Source organism: Benincasa hispida, chromosome 1, assembly GCF_027475165.1.
Source record: "Benincasa hispida cultivar pf3 chromosome 1, pf3_genome.v1.1, whole genome shotgun sequence".
Lineage (NCBI taxonomy): Eukaryota > Viridiplantae > Streptophyta > Magnoliopsida > Cucurbitales > Cucurbitaceae > Benincasa > Benincasa hispida.
Genome location: NC_143478.1, coordinates 45,444,956 through 45,462,418, shown reverse-complemented (window position 1 = coordinate 45,462,418; position 17,463 = coordinate 45,444,956). Strand labels below are relative to the sequence as shown.

Genomic DNA, 17,463 nt, shown 5'->3' with positions numbered 1-17,463 from the left:
AATCATTTGACACCCTGGTGGAAAAGTTTTTTTCTTGAAATAAATCATGCGATGTCCCGAAATTTAGTGAAGTCCTTTTGAAGGTTAAGCTTGCGGTCCTTAGGTCTTAAAAATATTTTAAGAGGAGACTCGAATAAGACTTAAGAAAATTTTGGTCTATAGGATTTGAATGAAGTATCCTTAAGAAATCTAGGAAAAGAGATTTGCGGTCGACTTGCTAAAGGAAATCTTTAGCTTATGCTTGAGGACAAGCATTGTTTAAATTTGGGGGTGTGATAACGGGCAGAAATGCATGTTATTACAGTGTTAAGTTCTTAAACAATGCTGGCTTGTGTTGATAAAATATGTTAGATTGCGTCCATAAAGCATTAAGTTCATAACATTGTGGTCGCATGAATTCATCGCATAGAAACAGTTAATTTTTGTTTTTTTATGCAGAATATGCGTTGACACAAGGAGAAAAGCGTGATCACAAGAAATCAACGGTTGAGCACAACATTACCGCAAGGCTTTGCGGTGATTTGTGCTTGCAAACATCTACTCAAGAAGGATTGCCGCATTCAGTCGCCGCAACTTGGTGGGCGCATCTGGGTGAAAGGCATAATTAATCACGATGGGACAGAAAGCTGATGACAGTCGAATCCGAATTAAGTTGACAAGCCGCTAACGATAACAACTACACTCAGCTTTTCAGTGAAAAATATTCGGCGCATCAATCAGAGAATTAAAGCCATCCCATCTGTGCAATCATAAGAGAGAAACCGTCTTTCACCCCGAAGGCTCTATAAATACCGAAGGCATGCTTCAGAAAAGGAGTTCAACAGTTCATAGATTAGCTTTGTCCATATTTTTCTTTTTTTATTTTAAGGCAGAGCAAGAGAAGAGCCGAGACACCAGAAGATCGCTCAAGGCAACTCAAGATAGAACCCAGAGGCATAAAAGCAAAGAGCGAGCAGACTCTCGCGAAAGCGAGACTATCTTTTGAACACGAGTAGAAAAGACAAGTGTAAAAGCCTGGGAAGCAAGAGATTGCTACCAGGCTCTTTATTCTCTTCTTACATTGTTATTTTGTACTTCAACTTTATATTTATACAATGGAAGTTCTCGTTCTACATCTGTTCACTCTCTTAGCATGCATGAGTAGCTAAACTAATCGAATGGGTTGAGAAGAACTAAGCTAACATGACCTAGGATCTTCATCGCATGCGATTATCTTGTTTTATGTTATGCCCAACACCCGTTTAGACGAGAGAGAGTCTAAAGAAAGAACCTAAAGACACGAGAGAGCTAGGTTAGAGTCTAGACTCGAGAGAATAAGATTATATCTACATAAGCAAGAGATAGGGACTTAGAGATAAGTTCTGTTTTTCAACCTGCATTGCATGCACCCTAGAGATAGGTATGATATTATGTGGTCGCCTTATTTATGTGTGTGTCATTTTGTCATCGCATAAATAAGAATAGAGGCTTATGTGTAGGTTCTATAGACTCATCGCATATATCGTATGCGTTCTAGCATTAGAAGCTGTAGCATTCGCATCGAGAGGTGGTTTACTATTGTATGTGTGTTCCATGATTGCATAGCATGAACAAATCCTAGGAAGTGTTGGTCGAAGCCTTTCTCAACCCATTCGCCGCATACTCATCGCATTTTCCGTCTTATCAACTCTTTTCGAAACTCTGCCGCATTTGTTTATTTTTATTATCGTAAACAACAACCCAAAATAACTATTTGATTTCTTGGTTACCGCAAAGCCTTCTTGAAAATTACCACTGCATATCGTTTTCCCTAGTCCCTGAGTTCGACCCTAGACTTACCAGGAAACTCAGTTGAATTTATACTTAGATTCTTTTGAGAAAACTTGTTGTTCAACGCATTTCCATCACCGCATTTCATTCATTATTTCACCTCATAAAATAACGCAATAAGTTTTTGGCATCGTTGTCGGGGACTTCGACAAATCAGTGTGCTAACGATAATTTTTTCTGATTTCTTTGCAGCTCTCAATCTCTGGCGAATTACGACCCGGAGATTGAGAGGACGTTCAGACGAAGATTAAGAAACAGCCGCCAACCACAATAACCAGACAAAGACGATATGGCGAAGCAGCCTGGAAACGAAGCACCAATTGAAAACAATGTCATAGCGAATCCAATCCTACTAGCAAACGATCGTAATAGGCCCATTCGGGACTATGCATTGCCAAACCTCTACGATTTCTCTCCAAGAATCATGAGGTCTGCCCTTGATGGATCTCGATTTGAAATGAAACCGGTGATGTTGTAGATAATCCAGACTGCAGGACAATTCAGAGGAAGACATGGCGTGGACCCACACGCATACCTCCGGAGCTTCATAGAAATCTGCAACACTTTTGTGTTCCCGAATATCTCTACCGAAGAAGTTCGACTAACTTTATTTCCATTTTCTTTGTGTGATCAGGCAAGAAAATGGGCTTATTCTCTCGAACCGAGAGAGATAACTTGTGGGAACAAGTCGTCGAAAAGTTTATAAAGAAATATTTCCCACCAATCGAGAATGCCAGGCGAAGAAAATTAATAACAAATGTTGAATAAGAAATTGACGAATCGCTCAGTGATGCTTGGGCGAGGTTCAAGAGGCTGGTAAGAGACTGTCCACATAACGGCTTACCAGACTACTTGCAAATGGAGATCTTTTACCAAGGACTGAACCCTGCTTTGCAAACCGCTGCCAATGCGGCAGCAGCTGGTGGTCTGCTTCACAAAACATATGAGGAGGCCAAAAATATACTTGATCGCATTTCCAAAAATCACGAGGATTGGCGAGAAAGCAATCAAAGATTAAGAATTAAAGACAACGACGCAAACAACAGGGCCATCGCATCCCTTCAGAACCAAATGACTGCAATGATGAGTTTGATACAAGGCATCGCAATTAATAGCATGGGAGCGAACAAAGGGCAGGTCAACGCAATTGCTCAAACGACCGCAAGCTGTGTCATCTGCGAAGACGTGCATCCAATTGAAGAATGCCCATGAAATCCGCAGTCAGTATGCTTCATAAAGAATAATCCTTATTCTGACACATACAACCCCGGGTGGAGAAACCACCCCAATTTCGCATGGAAAAATCAACAACAAATCTATCAACCAGTGGTTCAAAAAGAAGGGCCACCTGGATTTTTCCCACAAACCAACGGTCCAACGCATAACCAAGCCAGTAGTTCGTAGACACCGCAATCTTCGTTCTTGGAAAGCTTGCTGAAGCAGTACATTGAGAAAAAAAATCAGTGCTTAAGAATCAAGCAACGTCCATCTGAAATCTCGAAATGCAACTAGGACAGATTGCGGGCGAACTTAAAAATAGACCGTAAAGAGCTTTGTCGAGCTCAACTGAGCTCCCTCGCAATGCTGGGGTACGGGGAAGAAACAATGCTTAGTAGTTTTCTTGCTAAGCAAGAAAGTGATTGCGGAAGCAGAGGAGGAACCCATCACGACCAACTTGAATGCGGTGACAACTGAGGACCCATTGATGTGTAATTTAGAAGAGCCCGAGCAGATGAAACCCGAAGTTGCGTCCACCCTTAAGCCTCTAGATCATGAGATAGAATAAGTCCAGCTACCACCATTTCCGCAAAGATTGAAAAAGAAACAGAATGATTAGGAAAAGTTCGCGACAATGGCAGCAACGCAAAATGCGATGATCCCACCAAAAATGTGTGACCCAGGAATCTTCACGATACCATGCTCCATTGGAGGGGACTACAGTGGCCAAGCACTATGCGATCTTGGGGCGAGTATAAACGTAATGCCGCTACCAATCTTCAAACGATTGAATATGGGCAACCTCACGCCCACGACGGAGACTCTCATACTTGCGGACAGATCCCGAATCCATCCTGAGGGAGAGTTGAAAAATGTTGCAATCTCAATTGATAAATTCATCTTGCTGGTAGTCTTCATCATTTTGGATTATAAAGCGGACGAAGATGCACCTATCATATTGGGACGACCATTCCTCTCTACCGGTCGCGCTCAAATTGATGTGTGCAAAGGGGAGATTGCGATGAACATTAACGGGGAAAGGCTCCGGATTAAGGCAGTCAAGATTTCAGAAGAGCAAGAAAAGAAGAAAAAGCCACTGTGGACGTCAAAAGCCCAGCTTGAAATAAGCAGTCCCTGAGTTACTATGTGACTCAACCTCATCAGGGACGCAAACCTTTTGAATATCCTTTTTCTACATCAATACTTCATGAACTTTCATCACTTTATTATTATCTGTTATCCATATTTACTTCTTTATCTAAAAAGAAAAAAAGAAAAACAATCGTGCTAAACGGTTGCGGTAAAGCGATTTTGTTAACTATGTTTTTTTTTTAATATTTAACCCTCTCGATGTTTTTCTTGCAACAATCGAGGCAAACGATTATGAAGGCGCTACACGAAGACGCGACTACTTTATTCCGTCACCGCAATCCAAAAGAAGAAGATGGTCGTAAAGCAGGATGCGTCAACAAACAATGCGGGCGACAGTGCAAATTTGGAGGTTGTATTCTTCCTTGACTTTATTCCAAATTCTGCACTATCGCACTACGTTTTAATTTTGAAAATTTTATCACCGCATCCTCTTTGATTACCGCAATCATTTAACATTGATAAATTTAGTAAGTCGCCACATGCTGTCTCTTTGCCAATTATTATTTCAATGATGAAATACATGCTTCTATTTTTTTCGTATATACTAGAGTCAACTTAATTTTAGGACAGTTGATGCATTATTTATGTTGTGGAATTATGGATGAAATACGTTGATGGAGTTGCGTTGAGCACTCAAGTTTTCTCAGCGGAATCCAAGTGTAAACCCCACTGAGTTTCCTGGTAAGTCCAGGGTCGCACTCAGGGACTTAGGAAAATAAATTGTGGTGGTAATTTTTAGGAAAACTTTGTGGTAACCAAATAAATCAATAGGTTGTTGTGATTATTGTTTGCGGTAATGGAAATAAAAAAAAAATGCGGTGGAGTTTGAAAAGAGTTGATAAAACGGAAGATGCGATGAGTATGCGGGGAACGGGTTGAGAAAATTTTCGGCTAACACTTCCTAGGATACGTTCATGCTATGCGATCATGCAACATGCATACAACAATAAACCACTTCTCGGTGCGAATACCACGGCTTCTAAGGCTAGAACGCATGCGATATATGCGATAAGTCTACAGGGCCTACACATAAGTCTCTAATCCTATTTATACGATGACAAAATGACATCAACACAAATATGCGACCACATAATATCATACCTATCTCTAGGGTGCATGCGATGCAGTGTTGACAAACAATGCTTATCTCTAAGTCCCTATCTCTTGCTTATGTCGATCTAATCTCACTCTCTCGAGTCTAGATTTTAACCTAACTCTCTCAAATCATTAGGTTCTTTCTTTAGACTCTCTCTCGAGTAGCTCTAAAGGGGTATTGGGCACAACATAAAACAAGACAATCGCATGCATTGAAGATCCTAGGTCATGTTAGCTTAGTTCTTCTCAACCCATTCGACTAGTTTAGCCATCCCATCTGTGCAATCATAAGAGAGAAACCGTCTTTCACCCCGAAGGCTCTATAAATACCGAGGACATCCTTCAGAAAAGGAGTTCAGCAGTTCATAGATTAACTTTATCCATAGTTTTCTATTTTTATTTTAAGGTGGAGAAAAGAAAAGCCAAGACACCAGAAGATCGCTCAGGGCAACTTGAGATAGAACCCGGAGGCGTAAAAGTAGAAAGCGGGCCGACTCTCGCGAGAGCGAGACTATCTTTTGAACACTAGTAGAAAAGACAGTGTAAAAGCCTGGGAAGCAAGAGATTGCTACTAGGCTCTTTATTCTCTTCTTGCATTGTTATTTTGTACTTCAACTTTATATTTATACAATGGAAGTTCTCATTCTACATTTGTTCACTCTCTTAGCACGCATGAGTAGTCAAACTAATCGAATGGGTTGAGAAGAACTAAGCTAACATGACCTAGGATCTTCATTGCATGCGATTATCTTGTTTTATGTTGTGCCCAATACCCCTTTAGAGCTACTCGAGAAAGAGTCTAAATAAATAACCTAAAGACTCGAGAGAGCTAGGTTAGAATCTAGACTCGAGAGAGCAAGATTCATCTACATATGCAGGAGATAGGGACTTACAGATAAGCTCTGTTTGTCAACATGCATCGCATGCACTCTAGAGATAGGTATGATATTATGTGGTCACCTTTTTTGTGTGTGTGTCATTTTGTCATCGCATAAATAAGAATAGAGGCTTATGTGTAGGTCCTATAAACTCATCGCATATATCGCATGCGTTCTAGTATTAGAAGTTGTAGCATTCGCATCGAGAGATGGTTTGCTATTGTATGTGTGTTGCATGATCACACAACATGAACACATCCTAGGAAATGTTAGTCGAACCCCTTCTCAACCCGTTCACCGCATACTCATCACATCTTCCGTATTATCAACTCTTTTTGCAACTCCGCCGCATTTGTTTATTTTATTATCACAAACAACAACCCAAAACAACTATTTGATTTCTTGGTTATCGCAAAGCCTTCTAGAAAATTACCACCGCATATCGTTCTCCCTAGTCCCTGAGTTCGACCTTGAACTTACCAGGAAACTCAGTGGAATTTATACTTGGATTCTGCTGAGAAAACTTGTTGCTCAACTCATTTCCATCACCGCATTTCATTCATTAATTCACCTCATAAAATAACGCATCAATAAGCACCGGGCACATCATCTCAACTGTGGCAGTAGAAGGCATCCAGTTAACTTTACAGAATAGGTTTTTCATATTAAAAGATGTCTTTGTAGTTCCTAAACTAAAAAGGAACCTTATTTCTGTAAAGTGTCTATTACAATGCAATTACACTCTTTCTTTTAAATTGAATAAAGCGTTTATTCATAAGGATAGTGTTGAAATTTGTACGGCTAAACTAGAAAATAACTTGTATGTGCTAAGATTGTTAGCCTTAAGTTCCCTTCATAACATAGAGATGTTTAAATCTTTCGTAACTCAATCTAAACGTCAACGAGTTTCTCCAAAAGAAAATGCCCAACTTTGGCACTTTTGATTAAGGCACAAAAATCTCAATAGGATTGAGAGATTGGTGAAGAATGACCTTCTAAGCGAGTTAGAAGAAAATTCTTTACCAGTGTACGAATCTTGCCTTGAAGGTAAGATGACTAAAAGACCTTTTACTAGAAAAAGTTATCAAGCTAAAGAGCCTATTGAATTAGTACATTCTGACTTTTGTGGTCCTATGAATGTACGAGCTCGAGGAGGCTATGAGTACTTTATCAATTTTACTGATGATTACTCGAGATATGGGTATGTCTATCTGATGTAACGAAAGTCACAATCTTTTGAAAAGTTCAAATTATTTAAGGCTGAAGTTGAGAATGCTTTGGATAGACGAATTAAAACACTTCGATTAGATCGAGGTAGAAAGTTTTTGGATTCTGAGTTCCAGAACTATTTATTAGAACATGGAATCGTTTCTCAACTCTCGGCACCGAGAACACCTCAGTGGTGTAGCAGAGAGGAGAAACGGAACCTTGTTGGACATGGTTCGTTCGATGATGAGTTATGCTTCCTTACCGGACTCGTTTTGGGGTTTGGCAGTGGAGGCTACAGTATACATTCTCAACTGTGTTCCTTCTAGAAGTGTTGCGAGAACACCTCTGGAGTTATGGAACAGGCGTAAAGCTAGTTTACGACACTTCTGCATATGAGGTTGCCTAGCACATCTGCTTGAGGCAAATCCTAAGAAATTGGAATCACGATCGAGGTTGTGCCTCTTTGTAGGCTACCCCAAAAGTACACGAGGAGGTTACTTTTATGATCCGTCTGAAAACAAGGTGTTTGTTTCCATGAACGCTACTTTTCTAGAGGATGATCATATCAGGGAGCACAGTCCACGTAGTAAAGTTGTATTAAGTGAGCTTTCCAAAGAAACTACTGAAACTTCAAAAAGAATTATTGAAGAACTTGTTTCATCAACCAGAGTTGTTGATGATAGTTCATCTGGTAGGACGGTTCCACCTCAAGAGTTGAGGAAACCTCGATGCAGTGGGAGGGTTACGAACCCGCCTGATTGCTATCTGGGTTTCACGGAAATCCTAGCTATAGTGGTAGATGGCGACATTGGGGATCCGTTGTCCTATCAAAAGGAAATGGAGGATGTTGACCGAGATGAATGGGTCAAAGTCATGAATCTCGAGATGGAGTTGATGTAATTCAACTCGGTATGGGATCTTGTAGATCAGCCTGATGGTGTAAGACATATAGGTTGTAAATTGATCTACAAGTGCAAACGAGGTGTTGATGGGAAGGTGAAAACCTTCAAAGCTCGACTTGTGGCAAAGGATTATACCCAAGTGGAGGGAGTCGACTATGAGGAGACTTTCTCACCTGTTGCCATGTTAAAGTCGATCTGCATCCTCCTGTCCATTGCAGCTTATTATGATTATGAGATTTGGCAAATGGATGTCAAGATGGCTTTTCTGAATGGCAATCTTAAGGAGATCATTTACATGGTGCAACCTAAAGGATTCATTGCCCAAGGTCAAGAGCAAAATGCTTGCAAACTGAATCGGTCCATTTATGGCCTGAAGCAGGCGTCTCGAACTTGGAATATTCGGTTTGATGTTGCGATCAAATCGTATAGCTTTGACCAAAACGTTGATGAACCTTGTGTTTACAAGAAAATAGTCAACGGCTCAGTAGCTTTCTTAGTATTGTATGTAGACGATATACTACTCATTGGGAATGATGTAGTTCTACTGACTACAGTTAAGAACTGGCTAGCGACCTAATTCCAAATGAAAGATTTGGGAGAGGCTCAGTTTGTTCTGGGTATACAGATCTTTCGGGATCGTAAGAACAAAGTGCTAATGCTGTCTCAGGCATCGTATATTGAAAAATATTGCTCAAGAACTCGATGCAGAACTCCAAAAGGGGCCTACTACCATTCAGGCATAGAGTCATTTTGTCTAAGGACATGTGTCCGAAGATGCCTCAAGAGGTTGAGGACATGAGACGGGCCCCATATGCATCTGTTGTTGCCAGTTTAATGTTTGCGATGCTCTGCACTAGGCTAGACATCTGCTATGCAGTGGGAATAATCAGTAGGTATCAGTCTAACCCAGGCCAGGGTCACTGGATCGTAATTAAGAATATCCTCAAGTATCTTTGGAGAACGAGGGACTACATGCTCGTGTATGGGTCGAGGGATTTGATCCTTACACAGATTCTGACTTTCAGACTGATAAGGACTCTCGGAAGTCCATTTTAGGGTTAGTATTTACTCTTAACGGAGGAGCTGTAGTGTGGTGGAGCACTAAGTAGAGGTGCATCACCGACTCCATGATGGAGGCCGAGTACGTAGCGGCTTGTGAAGCTACTAAAGAGGCCGTCTGGCTCAGAAAGTTCTTGATAGAGCTGGAAGTTGTTCCAGATATGTCTAAGCCGATCACCCTCTATTGTGACAATAGCGGTGTTGTGGCGAACCTTAAGGAGCCCAGGAGTCACAGGCGTGGCAAACACATAGAGTGGAAGTATCATCTGATCTATGAGATAGTGCATCGAGGAGACGTGATCATCACAAAGATTGCCTTAGAGCAAAACGTTGTTGATCCATTTACGAAGGCTCTCACGGCTACAGTATTTGAGGGTCACCTTCAGAGCATGGGTCCACGAGACCGCCCGCGGCTGGACTAAGGCAAGTGGGAGATTTTGTTGTACTGGGTTTTTGGCCCTAGTTTATTGTTTTGTACCTGTTTGTTTGTACTCCCCGCTTCGCTTTAGGACAAGTGGAAGATTGTTAGGGTTTGTACCCTAAAGTCTCGTGTCCTATAGTTTGTAAACAACTTTGTAAGAACACTTGTGATGTATAATGTATATGATATTTACCTCACTTCTTGACTTTGCACATTTAGATGTTTTTTTATTTTACCACAAACCAATAAATTTAATATCCCTAGTTGTATTTATGTAACTTAAGCATGTATGTAGTGACATACAAGTGGATCATGTCTTAAGTGACAACCAAAATAGTTTGTAGTATATGGATATAGCAAGGAAACCTTATCCTGGTAACACTACGGACGCAGCCCACTTTGTGGAATTGTTACAAGTGTTGTGACTTGTCACAGATGGTCTGATCCTGATCATTCGTGTAGTGAACATGCGAACGGGGGCATCCTATATAAAGAGTTTGTATAAGACTTAACTTCGAACTGTTAATGTCTCGTCATATAACTTCGTTCATGACTGAGAATTCACTTCACTAGAATGACCATAGGTAATATGACCTCAATCCTGAGTGAGTTGAGAACTCCTGCCATTGAGGGCGGTCCTTTGATTTGCATGAGTACGAGTGGCCAGAGCGCCGACTCAAACCTTCCACTTTGAGGATTCGTCTGATTAAGGAGCTGGAAACTTAGCTTCACAAGATGGAGTTCACTCCTTCTCCAAAGCAGGGGTAAGTAGATAGATTGCTCTCTTAAGGGTTGATCCCCAGGCTTGAACGATGTGGCGCCACGCACCTTCTCATGGCCCAAGAGGTGTTCACACATAGTAGGACTATGTTGTATTGTTCATTAGAGGGATTAGTGGTACTTAAGGAGAAAGATGTAATTACAGGGGCAAAACGGTAAATTGGTCTACTTTAATTACGAGCATCTGTGAAGGGTCATCGTACTAATGATTAGTTATATCCAATGGACATATATATCTATGGCAAGAAGAGTTCAACTGTCGGTCTTTAGTGGAATGCCTGGTAATTAACGAATGGTGGATATCATGACTAAAGAGTTTAGTTAGCTATTCACGTACCGTTGGAGCTTCGAGCCATATGTCCATAGGTCCCCTTGGTAGCTTGGATACAAGTTGAGAGTCAGTTTTTGGGTCAGTTTGAAATGTTCAAATTGACATGAGGGAGTTCGATTATATATGATGTAATTGAACTAGTTAATTATATATGATATAATTAACTTTATATATGAGATACATTAGTTTGAAGGAAATTGGATATAAATATGATTTATATCTAGCAGAGAAAAATACTATAATTAATATATGATATTAATTCATATGTTATGAATATGATGAGATCACATTCATTGGACGATTAAAAGGGAAATGGGATGGCGTCTCTTCTGTTTTAATAAGGAATGAGTGAGTTGAAAGATCACTTTGAGATGCATAAGTAGCTCACGGTGTGTTAAACATGAGATGGGCGGACATTGTGTTAAAAAGTGTGTCATTGCTTAGAAAATCAGTGCCTATACGATAGTGCCTGCACGATCACTTACCTATACAATATTGCTAAGCGATCGCTTAATAATTACACTCGCGCACGCTATTTATTAAACGATCGTTTACCTTTTCCTAAGCGATCGTTTAGCTCCCGATATTTACTAAACGATCGTATCGACGATCGCTTAGTTTTTTCTACACAATCATTTAGACAATCGCTTACCTTTTCCTACATGATCGTTTAGACGATCGCTTACCTTTTTCGTACACGATCGTACATTTCACCTAAACGATCAAGCATTTTGTCTATACGATAGACGAGCTCATCTCCCACTTGTTTAGTCGTTGTATACGATCTCTCTTCCTCTTTCCCTCTACCAAATCTGAATAAAGCCCACCCTTTGGATTCTCACACCAAGAATACTGAAGGCTCTGAGTGGTGGTGTCATCTCTGTTTTCTTCTATTTGTGGAGACTGTTCGAGGTAGACGATTGGGTTTTAGATTTGCTGTGAAGAAGACGTCTTCAACCGGTATGATCTCTCGATCTCTTTAGCATTATGAATGCATTTTAGTATGTTTGAATGTATATGTGGTAATTATGTCACAATTAATTGGAAAGATCCGCTTCCGTTCGTAGGTACTCTTGAATAAGAGTTCCTTTAGTACCAAGTTGAGAGCTCTACATACACGTATGACGAGTGTTATGCGTTAAGTTGGTTTCACATTAGCACTAAGACCGAGTTTTTGAGTCGGTTCCACTTCAGTAAATGAAGGTGTGAGTATGGTTCCACCTCATTACCTGGGAGTATGGAGTTGGTCTATCCCAGGGAAGCTTGAGTACAAGTTTGGTGTATGATTTATTATGCACTCAGTAAGTTTATTGAAAAGCTTTGCTATATAGTTTTGCTTAGTTTTCTTTAAAAGTTTGTTTATAAAATGTCACTCACTGGGCTTCCCAACTCATGTTTTCCAAAATGTTTTCCCTAGATAGCGAAAGAAATGAGCTCCAGGGTGTTGCTAAGGTCAAGATCTGCCACACTACAACCGCACTTCCAAGCTTAAGTTGTTGTTATGAGTTTTTTAGTTAAGTGCCTATAATTACTTAGTTGAGTTATGGATTGTATAAACTTTTTATTGTTGTAATAAAATAAGTTTAGTTAAAAGTTGTTGTTATATTTACTTGGCTCAACAGTGAAGAAGAGTTTAGGTGAGATGGGCAGTAGGTATCACAAAAGGGTGGTATCTACCATCCTCACGATTTGATCCCGTGAGGGGGTGTGACAAAAGTGAGTTTAACTCAACTAGTATTTGTTAAGGATCGAGAAGTGTTTGGTTCAAAATCCCTCACCCTATATTGTACTAAAAAACCATTGACAAAGTTATGATAACAAGAGACTATTCTAAACTTGGGAGGGTATGTGAGTATAACAACCCATAATTTGTTAGATATTAATAACATTGTGAAGAAAGTGAAAAAATGGATGGATTTAATAAGTAGATTAAATTCATTTGTGAAACTTTCAAATTAGATAATGTTTCAACTTTCAACTACAAATTTAACATAGATGAAAGTTAAATGTGTAGTTAACCATTTGATGACTTTTGTGTTAAATTAGTCAATTAACAACTCAATTGAATTATATTTGACATATGTTTCAGTTATTGTTTTTATTTATTTTATTTTGTATTTTAGAGAGTTACTAGCCTATAAATAGCAACTTGTTTCTTCATATAGAGCATCACATTCCAATTTGAAGAGTTCTCTTATTTCTTTCTTTCTTTTGATTTTGAGTTTAGTTAAAAGCAAGCATCCAAGAGTTCTACCTAAGTACCTGATTCAAGTTTTTCGAGATTGTTGTAGCGGCATTAATCGTTTTCTCCTATTAAGACAATCACTGTAGTTTGCTTGCAACTCGTGTAGAGTGAATAATTGTCATCAAGATAACGTTTGTTAGAGGTATATGTCTTGACTACCTTGAGGTTTTGTACATTTGTGGTTATCTCAGCTTATGGCATTATTTCAAGGACAAAAATATCAATATCGATGTAGATATCGGTAACTTAGATTTATGGATATGGATATTTAAATATTGATGGACATTTCAAGAAAAGTTATGGATATGACGAAAATTTGTAAAAATATTGAGAATTTATAGTGAACTTTAAGAACAAACTTATTTAACTAATAAACTTGACTTTAAGCATATAAATCAATAATTAGAAGCTAAATATGATTAGTAATGGAATAATAGTTAATAGTGAAGTCCGAAAAATTATGAATAGGAAATGAATGTCATTGACAAAGTTTTAGTCATAAAGATGAAGATTAAATACAATGTTCAATAGTAAGATGATGACCTAGAAAATACTAGCCCAACATTAGCGTAATTTATTTGATAGTGGCGATACTTCTCCTAAGTCATAATATATTCAAAATTTGTAACATAATTCGACTTATTTCATGCATGGATATCAATGTCGTGTTAGAGTTTATTTAAATTTAATATTATCATTAATGTGGCCCATGTACATTATCTATTCTTTTATCTTTTAGACCTATTATTTTATTAGGCCAATTATGTAAAAGATAATTCCTAAATTAAGTAAGAAACAACTAAAAGTAATTCCCTAATTAAACATCCTAATGGAAGGTGTCTATATAAATATAAAACCTTAGAGATTGGTCCTTTCTATCTCATTAAGTAGTTATTTTCTCCTTATCAAGAAACCTACTTAAGTTATAAAAGAAGGCTAAGAGAGAGAAGCTCTGTAATGACCCGACCCCCTAGCACTTAAGTTAGGCCGAAAAATACTTCTCATAGAAATGCTCCTTGAACTGCTCCCAGGTTGCAAGCTTCCCACCAGTATCAATCATTTTCTTTGCTGAATGCCACCAGATTTTCGCGTTACCAATCAACATGAAAACTGCGCATTGAAGCTTGTGCTCTTCCAAACACCTCATAAAACGGAATACTGTCTCAATAGATGACAACCACATCTCTGCTTTGGTGGGTCCCCCAACGATCCATCAAAGGAGCTGCCGGGATGGATGCAACAGCTTTACTAATTCTGGCTTCCATTGCCTTTTCATCAATTTGGGTCATAGGCGGATTTGGAGCTGCCGGGACAGTTTGGCTATTCTCAGCTTCCTCTGCTTGCACTTCTTCTCTAACTGTCTTTCTTGCTCTAGGTTTAGATGTCATGTCCTATCATGAACTCATACATTAACTATCTATCTCTAGGTCTTCCTTAGAAATCATACATTTAAAACACTACATCACTATTCTCATATATGCATTGAAACTTTCATTAGTAGGACGTACCTGGCGATGACGAGGGATCCGTTATTGGGCCACAGGGACTATCTAGACTTACGTAGTAAGTCAGTCTACAGAACCCAAAACATGGGCTTTGATACCAACTGTAACGATCCGACCCCCTAGAACTTAAGTTAGGCCGTTACTAAACACATGCATACATAGAACTTAAAACGATACTCTATATGGTGAAATAAATGCTAATTAAATAAGATAAATTTAAAAAATTTTGCATTAAATTTCAAATATTAAAAACAACGGTAGGGTACCCATAAATCATAAATGATAATAAATAAATCTGGAAGCGATTCTTAATAGTAAGTTTTAAACATCAACACTGAAAGCTAAGAAAAACATGAAAAGAAGTTTAAATCTCATGAGCGGAAGCATAAAACTGGTCCCAGTGGCTCGATCACGAATTCCACTTGTCATTCGTCAGCGCGTCCCTACTCTTATCTGAAACATAAACATGAGAAAGGGTGAGTATAAAATATTCAGTAAGTAACCTCACTACTGGGGTTAGGCTAGGCATCTATGTCCTCTAGATACCAACCTCTAGTGGAACATATAAACTGCTCTAGTCCTCATGGGACACATACATACATGAAAAACTTATTTCTGTCTTAATGTAGTTAAGTATGTCCATTACCTCTAGTAAGTCCCGTCGGACCCACAACCTCTGGTGACTCCCAAAGGAAACACAATCTCTTACATACGCATGGTTATGCATCTTTCGTATACACATAACCCACTTAATGTGTACCTCTTTCGTACACATGGTTACGTATACACCTCTTTTGTATACACATAACCTACTGAATGTGTACCTCTTTCGTACACCTGGTTAAGTATGCACCTCTTTCGTATACACATAACTCACTGAGTATGTACCTCTTTCGTACACCCCAGATCCTCTCTATAAATGTAGGGATGCGTACCTCTTTCGTACACCTGGTTATGTATACACCTCTTTCGTATATACATAACCCACTGAGTGTGTACCTCTTTCGTACACCCCAGATCCTCTCTATGAATATAGGGATGCATACCTCTTTCGTACACATGGTTATGTATACACCTCTTTTGTATACACATAACCCACTGAGCGCGCACCTCTTATGTACACCCCAGTACCCTCTAGGTATGTATCACTTTCATACACACCAGCCCTAGTACATCTCTTTCATGTACTAGCATCACTTTCATACATCTCTTTCATGTACTAGCATCACTTTCATGCAGTCACATAGTCCGGAAAGGAAAAGAGATTACATCTAACTTCATATTACATATAACATTCACATCATCATGAGTCCTCTAAAATCTCCTCGTCAAGGTCATGTTAATTAATCTCAACATACGTAATTAATCTAGTATTAATGGATCAACTCTAGTACATCACTTTCATGCACTAACTCATGTAAATAATCAAGCGTTCGAAATTTCATAATACATCATATAGCCTACACACTTTCATAATAAATCACATAGATATGTACATCAACAAATGCTCCAACTTTCACCTAACTTTAAGACATTTCAGTAGTAGTGTCGCTTAACTCATAAGTTAGAGTCATGCTCAATCATCCTTTTAATATGTCTCATAAGATTCTAAATCATATTCATACATTAACATACTTCAGACATCATCACATGCTCATATATCTTTTCTAAATAGTCCATTAAATCTCATAAAGTCAGAATTATCCTTATAACTAGTCTTAAAATCCTCATAATAAATCATAATTTTATCACCGGCACAAAGGCGGTTCCAATAGTAAGATTACCTTTTGCATAAACTTGAATTCATCCAGGGAAAATTTACCACAATTTAACTATCTTTACCAAAATGGTCTTGAATTTGATGGGTCACCTCAAAACTTCCAACCTCCCCCAAAAGGGTTTCGACCCAAACACCGGCTGAAAGGTAGTAGGTGATGTCGGATGGCCGAACTGACACGTGGCGGTGACCAACGGTGTCGACGATGTCTCAACATGCAAATGGGCGGAGCGACGGAGACGGCTGGAGCTTGCGGCGACTTGGGGCGGTCCGACGTCAGACGGATCTGACGCGCGTGGTAGATAGGCGAGCGGCGGACGAACAGTGCGGCGTGAGCGACGGCTTCTGCTTGGGCGACACCCTACCGACGGTCAACCATCAGTGAGGACGAGCGGCGGCTGGCGAGGCGGGGGAGGCTAATGGCGAGTTTTGGAAAGGGGAGGGGCGCGTGCGAAAAAGAAAGGGGAAGACTCTTCGATTGTCGTGCCAGAGGGGAAGAGAAGAGATAAAATAATCAATTAAATAAATAAACAAATAAAACTTTAATAAAATAATCAATTAAATAAATAAACAAATAAAACTTTCTTTATTTTATACTAAATTATTTTTATCTTATCATTTTCTTCCATATATATATATATGTGAATTTATATATATTCTTAAAACTCTTTCTTTTTTCTCTTCAAATTCCAAAAATCAAAACAATTTTCTTCAGATTTAAATTCCATTCTCGATATTAACTTAAATTAAATTACTTAAAATTAAATTAATGAGACATAGATCCAAATCTTTCCTTTAAACAAATCTGAATTTCAAAAATTAACAAAATTGTCCTCAAATTTTACGAAAATACAAAATTTGAATTATGAAAAACTCGGGATGCTACAAGCTCAATCCCTTACTAGATCAATATCATAGATCAAGGTAGTTGTTGACTTTGTTAACTACCCACAAGAAGAAAAAATTAATGATCAAATACCACATAATGATATTATAATGAATCAACCTATAATTGAGGATCCACAAAAAATAGAATTAAGAAGATCTGTAAGACAAAGAAGATTGGCTATTTCTAATGATTA

At 38.8% G+C, this 17,463-nt stretch overlaps 1 long non-coding RNA gene and 1 other non-coding gene across 2 annotated transcripts; both read right to left on the bottom strand.

The window, feature by feature from the left end:
• Positions 1–2,544: 2,544 nt before the first annotated feature.
• Positions 2,545–2,651, bottom strand: LOC150038477 (small nucleolar RNA R71). Its single transcript, XR_016527418.1, has one exon. It is a non-coding gene; the product is annotated as a small nucleolar RNA R71 (small nucleolar RNA).
• An 11,265-nt stretch (positions 2,652–13,916) lies between these two features.
• On the bottom strand, positions 13,917–16,899 carry LOC150038476 (uncharacterized). The gene is made up of 2 exons (XR_016527739.1): positions 14,608–16,899; positions 13,917–14,490 (listed from the first exon to the last, which is right to left on the bottom strand). It is a non-coding gene; the product is annotated as an uncharacterized LOC150038476 (long non-coding RNA).
• Between the last annotated feature and the right edge of the window lie 564 nt (positions 16,900–17,463).